The following is an 8,862-nucleotide window of genomic DNA, read 5'->3' on the forward strand; positions in this document are numbered from 1 at the left end:
AGTTCCGGGTGCGCGGCCCCGGATGTTGGCTGCTCCCGCTGCTGCCGCCGCTCTCGGCGCTGCTTCGGGCCTTGGCGGCTCGCAACAGGCGCGGTTGGGACCCTTCGCAGGGGGCGGAGTCGCACGCAGCGGCCGGGGGCTCGGCTGGGCCGTCCCGGCCTGCGCAGCCTGAGGTGAGTGCGTGCCGCCCGCGCGGCGGGGCCGGGGCAGCGGGCGAGCGAGGAGGCGGGGCTGGGGCATCTCCCGGACCGAGGCTGGGGCTGCCCTCCGCGAGACGCCCTCTGCCTTCTCAGCCGCCGCGCGGGGAGCGGCTTGGTGGGGCGGGGGCTCGGGCCTGGGCCGGGCCTGGCGGGCCGGGAGCCTTGGGTACCTCCCTCCCCCGCAGCGCTGCTCAGCTGCTGCTGCCCCTCAGCTGGGGAGCTGTGGCTCCGCGCCTCCCGCCCCTCCCCCAGGTGGGGCCCGGGGGAACCGGACGTAGATCCTTGGGGCGCCGAGTCCGAGGGCAGCGGTATCTCCGCCCCGGGACTCGCGCCCGCCTGAGGGTTACCCCTAACCCCGGCGCTAGAGAGTTCTTCCCTTCAAGCTTGGGGACGCTTTTTGGTCAGGAAGGCCGCTAGTACGTTGCGCCTTTGGGTGTCCTTCCGACGAGAAGGCCCTCGAGAGGGGCCTACGTTCCCGCCCATTCTGTCCCTGTGTCCTTTGCTGGCATTAGGGCAAAGGCAGCCGTTCCATGCGGACGTGTTAGTAGTGCCCTGTGTGTGTGTGTTGTATCCTGCCCACGTGGTGGGGGTTCCGTCCCCCCACCCTCTCCGTTTTCGCAGCTGATTGAGAGGGAGGTTAACGGGATGGTTTTTCTTCTGTGATTTCCTACGGGTGGCGTGGAAGGTGTTAAGGTCAGTTTGCTTTGCAGAGCCCCACGGTTGGTTAGATGGAAGAACCAAGAGTTGTGTACTCTCTGAAATTGAGATCAGTAGGGGACACATCAGAGCTTAGTTTCATTGACCTTTTTTCCTCATGGCTCCCATTAGCTCTTTCTATTTAACCTAAAAAGAGTAAGCTCTTGTTACAGATCCTTTGATGTGTATTTTTTTATTTCTCTACTTTTAGTGTGTATGGTTGGCAGAGGTTTTCCATTTTGGTTACTGCACTAGTTTGTGCTGTTCCTAGAATTCCTGAATGAGTAGAGCCAGGGATTGTATCTCTTGTGTCTTTTTTTCTCCTAACAATTCCTTGTCTTTATTTTTTTTTTCCTTCTACTCTATTTTGTTCTCTCGTGAAGAAGCATGCTTGTCATATAGGTGTACTTAGTTACCTCTCTTGTTGAAGCCCTTTTATTTCACTTTTCTGAGTACTTTGGACTCTAAATACCACATATTTTGTATAGTTTTTGTCTTTTCTTTCCTTACTGTCCTTTCCATGTTAAGATTTCCACTGTCTGGTGTTCCGCTTTTTGACACCCCAGATTGCTCTCTTTACGGGGAAGAGACTGCTCTAGCACTGAGAGAAACCTTTCATTCCTTCTAGACCTTAACACATACTTAGAGAAAATTAGTAAATCTTCTAGGTTTTTCATATAGATGTGGTTGAATTTTTTAGTTTTTTTAGATAAATCTGAAAAGTTGTTTCTTATTTTTGGTTTTGTGTTGGAGTTGCTGAGAATCTTATTCTTGGCTTTGTGCTGCTTAGGATACTAGAGAGTTTCTCATTCCATTTTGAGATATTTTTTGGATGAAACCAGAACATAATTATTTTGGCTTTTTTAGTTAATTAGTTTGGGTGAAATAAATTTTACTCTTTCCAAGTTACTCTGTCTAATTGGTTAGCATTCTGTTGTATTTCATATTGTGTAGTCTTTTTGAGGATGAATTAAAATGTTTGTGTGTGTATGTGTTACTGGGAATTGAATTCAGGACCTTCACATTGAATTACATCTCAAACCTTTTAGAAAATTTTTTTAATTTTGAAGTAGAGTTTTGGAAAGTTGCCCAGGCTGGGTTAGAGCTTTGGATCATCCTGCCTCAGCCTCTGAATTCTGGGATTACAGGTGTGTACCACTGTGCCAGCCTTGAATATATTTTTAGTAATTGTTTTATTTCCTCTTATAGGATGTAATTGCTAGTATAGTCTCCCTTTTTCTTCTACATAGAATAAAAATACTAGCTAGGTGTGGTGGCACACACCTGTAATCCCAGCACCTTGGAGGCTGAGGCAGGAATTTGAGACCAACCAGGGCTACAAAGTGAGTTTAAGGCCAGCCTGAATTGCATAGTGAGACTCTTGTCTTAAAAAAGATAAAACAAAGCAAAAAACAAAAAAAGAATAAAAGTATGTAAGTAGTTTCTGTCTGCTTTCACTATGCTAAGTATGGGTGGGGCAGTGAAAAGTAGTGAATATCTTTTAATACGGTCTGAAATACATATTTTTAGTGTCAGTCAACATTTGTGTACTGTGCTTCTGCAAAGTATGGGGCTGCCTATTTGTCAAGTAGTCTTACAAAAAAAAAACCATGGAGGGCTAAAATACAGGTCTCAGAAACTCCAGCCTTTGTTGAAAGAAAAATCGTAGTTTTTTTTTGTTGGAGAAGCAGCATGTACGTCAAAATCACCAGACAACCAGATGTGGTACAGGCTTGTATCCCAGAACTTGGGAGGCTGAGGCAAGAGGATTGCTGTGAATTCAAGGCCAGCTTCCACTACAGAGGAGGACCCTGTCTCAAAAAACCAGAACCAAACAGACAACCTGCAAAATCACCAGCATCCAACTCCTGCTTGGGGTAATAATGCAACTAAGTTCACAGGTATATGTGACGGTGAGAAAAATTTGCAAAGTGGGAGAAGAGTGTTAAGGAAATTGAAGGAACGTGCAAAGACAGAGAAATATCTTGATTGTCAGAGAGAATCTGTATTGATGAATAAATGAATTTGGGATTGGTAAGGGTGTTAGTGCAGGCTTTTTCAAGGACAGAGAGGTTAGTTTGATGGGGTACTCTCATTCTCCAAAGAAAGTGGGAATAAGATGGCCTGACGTAAGATTCTGGTTGAGAATAAAACAATAGCTAACATTGAATACTTAATGTATACCAGACATTTTTCTGAACTGTGTATTATCTTACTGAAGCATCAGAAGGTCATTTAATCATAAGGACTTCAGGCAAATTATTAAAACCTTTTATATTTAGTCATATAAGTAGAGAAATGTAGATTTTGCAGTGACTGGACTATAGATGGTAGTAAAAGGTGAATAGATATGTATTGGGAGGGAAGCAGTATAGTAGAGAAAGCTTCGAGGTTTGGAATTTTGAGTCACATAATAGACTTAACAGGTAAAACATTTTGAGAAGAATCAGAAAGTACATCCATGGCACAGAAACCAAAGATAAGATTTTCCCATAAAGGTTGTTGATAGCACCAAATTCAGTCTTCCAGTTTAGAAACAATGACCGTTGAGCTAGACCAGGAGGATGTGATTTGTAAGCATAGATTTTTGAAAGGAAAGATACATGTAGGATTTCTAGAAATGTAATGATCTTGTGTGGTAATTTTTATTTTCTCCTAATGCCTTCCTCAGTCTCAGTTTTGTTCACATGTCAGAGCTCACCATTGTTTCTTTTTAAAAACATGTTTTAGAGACAGTTACAGTTTAGCAGTTCTCTTTTTTATTTTTATTTTTTTTATTTTTAGCAGTTCTCTTTGTAAACGTAATCTTTCAAAGAAAGCTTTATGTAGTGAGATAAAACTCACATTCCATAGAATCTACTCACTTAAAATATACAAAATATACAATTCAAGAGTTTTTAATGTATTTACAGAGGAGGATAACCATAACCACAGTGTGAGTTTTAGAATATCATTTCAAAAAGAAACTTGGCTGAACGTTGTGGCACATGCCTATAATCCCAGCACTCTAGGAGGCTGAGGCAGGGTGATAGCAAGAATAAACCCAGCCTGGGCAACCTAACAATTTAATGAGGCCCTGTCTCAAAAGTATTGTCTTAGTGCAAGGGCCTGGGTTCTCAATTCCTAGTGTCATAAAAGAGGGAACTCTATGCATTAGCAGTCACCTCCTCCACTCCATACATGGGAGAGTCCGAGGCAAGTCATTAATGTACTTAACATTTCTGTGGTTTGCCTGTTCTGTACATTTTCTATAAAGGGAGTCATCATGCTGTTCTTATTTCATAGTCTTTTGTGTATGGCTTCTTTCACTTAGCATGTGTTTCAAGGATCTATCCGTGTTGTTTATATCAGTACTTCTTTTCATTGTCAGGTGATATTTTACTGCATTAATGTATTGCAGTTTTGACCATCAGTTGATGGACATTTAGGGTTATTTCTCCATCTTCGTCTGTTCTTCACATTACAGTCTTGTAGCTTTCCTTGTAGATTACAACCTCTGCTGTACATTTTGTTAGGCATTAGGGGGATAAAAGTGACTAAGATGTGGGCTCTGTTTATGTAGAGCTTTAATGGTTTGGGTATGTTTTCTTGTGTATTATCTCATTGTGTCTTACTGTAACTATAATGTAAGATAAAAGCAGTTTGAAGTTTGGGTTGGATGACTTGCACACTTGAGTCAGTGGAGCAGTGATTTCTTCTACTGTATGCTGCTGTTCTAATTTTTTTTTTTTTTTTTTTTTTTTTTTTGTGGAACCAGGGATTGAACTCAGGTCCTTTCGCTTGCCAGGCAAGTGCTTATTCCACTGAGCTATCTCCCTGGCCCCCTGCTGTTCTAATTTAGAGGATCCTCTTTAAAGTTTCTAGTGACTTAGAGGGATTGAGAAGTCACTGAATTTTAATGATTAGTCTTTAGTATTTAAAGACTGACAGATTTTGTTAACTTGCTGTATGTTTTAAACAAGTCACTTTATTTATTTTGACAAGTCGCTTTGTATTTCTTTTCTTTCAGAACTTTTATAGAAATTAAGATGGTGATGATGATGGTGGTAGTGATAAATAATAGCTTTTTTTTTTGAGGTCTTACTCTTGGCACAAAAATAATGTAAAAACTTTTGTTATATAATCTTTACAATCCCTGAGAGGTAGATTTTTATTAGCATCAAAGTGTTAGAGATGAGGAAATGGGCACAGAAGGATTAGGTCACTTGGCCAAAGGTACATGGCTAGGAATGGAAAGAAGCAGGATTTGAACCTTTGTAGTCTGTTTATGGAACTTAGTTGCTCTTCATCACTGAACTGTTGTGTTTACTAGTCATAAGTTAAAAGAGGGTAATATTTCAATTCTGAGCATGACCAGAAATATGAAGATGGGATTTCAGCAAAATTAACTTGACATTGCATCCACATTTTCTTTAAAAATGGACCTAATATTTTAGTATTCAAAGATCCATGTTGTTTAGATGTTTGGGTACATTATTATTGTCTTTGCTAATAGTCTTTCAGCTCAGAAATCACATTATTTTCACTGCTCTTTGCTGTTGGCTTTGTTAGTCATTTTGCTTTCCGAATAGTTGCTGTTAGGAAACCTGGGCTTGAGACAGCTAATGCTGTTTTTACCTCTCTTTAGCCTTCCTTTCACTGTGAAATCTTTTTCCTCCACTTTAAACATTTAGCCTTTCAGTCATAGAGGGAGGTATTTCTTTACTTTGTCCACTCCAAAACTCAGAAAATAGTGTACCACAGTGGCATTTTTATAACTCAAAATTTTTGACCATCTTAATTGGTGTAACTGGATTTTAGTGCACAAGTAATAATAAAGCATAGTCTTTTGGTTAAAGAGATGGACTTACACTGAAATTGGAAAAGGCATCTGCTGTACAAGATTTTTGATTTAATAGAATTTGTTATAACCAGATCAGCAAAGCATTATTACTGTGGGCCATCTGTTGGGATATGAAAGTAGCTTTGTTACCTGGAGCCAGATGTTGTACTTATATTTATAGCAGTGCATTCTATGTATTTTAAGTAAGTTTTGTAGTTAACTTAGCTGTTATTCTACTTGACATATGTTGGCTGATAACCCAAGAATATGTTTTTGTAATTGATTATTACTCTTCTGTAAAATCAAGATAAAATATATGAAAAACAAAACAAAATAACTCGTGGTATGAAATTTTAGTATTATGGGGTAAAATGTAAGTTAAGCATGAATATCTGTTGTGGGATAATTACTAGGACCTGGGTTAGGACTTGTTTTTTTTTTTTTTTTTTCTGTAATTAAGACAGGGTCTACAGGGTCTACAGAGTCTCATTGTGTAGATCAGACTCATAGTGACCCTCCTGTTTTCAGCCTTCCAAATGCTAGGATTGCATGTGCCCGGTTTCCATCTACATCTCAATATGACCTGTGGGCGGGGCCGGCATGCCATGGTGGGGATCAAACCCCTCAGCACTCTGCCTAAGCAGGTGCTTTAAGTCTGCTGAGCTATCGGGCCAGCCCAAAGACTTGATTTCTTAAGAACTCTTGCTTTGACACCATTGACAGGCTTAGATTCAATAATTTCTTCCTTTTTTTTTTTTTTTTTTTAATATTTTGATACTAGGGATTGAACCCATAGCCTTGAATATGTGAGACATGTGTTCTGCTACTGAAATACATCCCAGCCCCCTTTCTTTTTTATTTAATTTGAGACGGGGGCTTGATAGCTTACCAAGAGTGGCCTCAAACTTTTGATTTTTCTACCTTAGCCTCCTGCATAGTTGGGATAACTGGTATGTGCCACCATGTCTAACTCTGATAATTTTTAGGCTACTTTAGTTGCTTGAGAAATTTTACCATAGATCTATTTTCGTGCAATTAGACCAACATTAACACTGTTCTGACTTACTTCCCATTATCAGTGGTGAAGTAGTCTGTAATGAACTCAGATTTTCAGAGTATAATTAGAAGAACTAATGTTAGAACATAATCTTAGAGCATTTTTTAGAGACTCCAAACACTGCCCATATTGTCTATTTTTTATTATTTCAAGTCATATGTAGAGAGAGAAGGTCATGGATTCTGTTAAACTTGGCCACCTATGTCATAATGACCCTGAAGGAAACTACCCAGTCAGCCGATTTTCAGCCAGGGTTTTGACCTGGAGTACAAAGTTAATAAAAGTATAACTGAATTTTGCCTAGATAAATCTTGCTCGGTGACATAGTGTTATCAAGAAATGCAGATCGATCACTTAATTGATTGGATGATTTTAGTGCCAATGTAACTATATTAAAAACTCCAAACTTGGAATCAGCATTTCCCCATGTTTGGACCTAACTTTACTTTGATAATATTAGTAGAACAATTTTCTAATAACAGATTTATTAGAGAAATGGATGAGAGTACACTGCTAGAACTAAATAACAGCTTCACTTTTTTTTGCGGAACTGGGGATTGAACTCAGACACTTGTGCTTGCCAGGGAAGTACTTATTCTACTGAGCCATCTCCCCAGCCCCCTAGTTTCACATTTTGTTTGCTTAGAAAGAGATGAGATTGGGCTGGTATTTTGGAAATAGGTTATTATTAATATGCTAGATTTTGGCCAATGAGTATTGGTATTGAATTATTAAAACTAACTTTAAAAGTTTCTGTGGCTTGGCTTATAAACTTTAGGAATTTAATTCAAGTGACAGCAGCAAATATGCAGCTGTTGAGAGGAGGTTTGCCCTTATGAATGAAGATGGAACACAAGTATTGTAGCAGGAGGTGAATGATACATGACATTGGCTTCTGCTGGTTTGGTTATGTCTGTGAATCTGTGACATACTTGTGGAGTAGTCAGGTCAAGTGTGTGGTTGATGAATGATTTTGTCATATCATGTTTGCACAGATAGTAATCATCAGAAATGTTATCTTTGTCTTGCAGAAGAAATTGTATTTAATATTGTTAGAGGATACATGGGTTTTTGAAACATTTCCACTTTTTTTTTTTTTTTTGGTACTAGGGATCAAATGCAGGATCTTGGGCTTGCCAGGCAGGTGCTTATGCCTTAGCTATCTCCCTGGCCATCTCCACCTTGCATTTGGTTGAATTTCTTAAAAAAGCATTTTACTGGATTTAGTTGAATTTTGGAGCCTCACAGGCCTTTGTTATAGGTAATACTTTATTGACAGATGGAGACACTGAAGCTAAATTAGATTTAGTTAGTTACTTAATAGAGCAGTCATTAGAGTCCAGACACTGCATTCCTCTTCTAGTCTTGTACTGTCAAATTTAGGAGTTGTAAAACTAGTGGGGTAACTTTCCTTAAATTTAGGTTAGTTTCTCATCCTTTGGAATCATTTTGCTTAAGTCTGTATCTGTGTGTTGAGAATTCTGGAGGTGAGGATGGGAAGGACTTAGAATGCCCTTCTAAGGATCATTAAACGGATGAGGTCTTAGGTCTTACTTTGTGGAAGTACATGTCTTAAACGTAGACATTGAGAAATTACTTGGAACGTGGTTTTACGGAGGGTGCCTGGATTGCTGCCACAGCATGAGATCTATTATTTCTTGCATGATGGGCTGGTTTTGTGGCCTAGGCTGGACTCAAACTCATGGTGACCCTCCTACCTCATCCTCTGGAGTGCTGAGATGACAGTCACATGCCAACATGCCTAGCTGCATGGTGGGTTAGAAGAAGCACATATAAAGAAGTTATAACTGAATCCAAAAAGTAAGAGTGGGAGAAAAGCATAGCAGTGAGTAATTTTATTTTTCATCTTTGAACCTGTCTTTATGAATATATTTTATTTTTTATAGCTTAAAAGAAAACAAATGATTTTTTCCAAATGACAATTTGGAAGAAAAATGAGTCTTAGCACTTTTGAAAGGCAGTTTAAAAACTTGACACTATCAGAGTGCTTTGCTTTTTAAGCAGTTATGTAAATAAATCAGCTTGATAACTTATTTGATTAAAGTTTTATAGGTCAAGGTTTGAAA

The 8,862-nt window shown here is 39.6% G+C and overlaps 1 protein-coding gene across 3 annotated transcripts in view; it reads left to right on the top strand.

Moving 5' to 3' along the window:
* Foxj3 (forkhead box J3) overlaps nucleotides 1-8,862 on the top strand; it is a 152,108-nt gene continuing 143,246 nt past the window's right edge. For 2 of the 3 annotated variants that reach the window (XM_004645945.2, XM_023706194.1), the window contains exon 1: nucleotides 1-173. The gene's annotated coding sequence lies outside the window, so the exon portion shown is untranslated. The remainder of the gene's footprint in view (nucleotides 174-8,862) is intronic. The other variant, XM_023706192.1, reaches the window with a different exon arrangement.

The sequence above is a fragment of the Octodon degus genome, unplaced genomic scaffold (genome assembly GCF_000260255.1).
Source record: "Octodon degus isolate 3935 unplaced genomic scaffold, OctDeg1.0 scaffold00245, whole genome shotgun sequence".
NCBI classification, from domain to species: Eukaryota; Metazoa; Chordata; class Mammalia; order Rodentia; family Octodontidae; genus Octodon; species Octodon degus.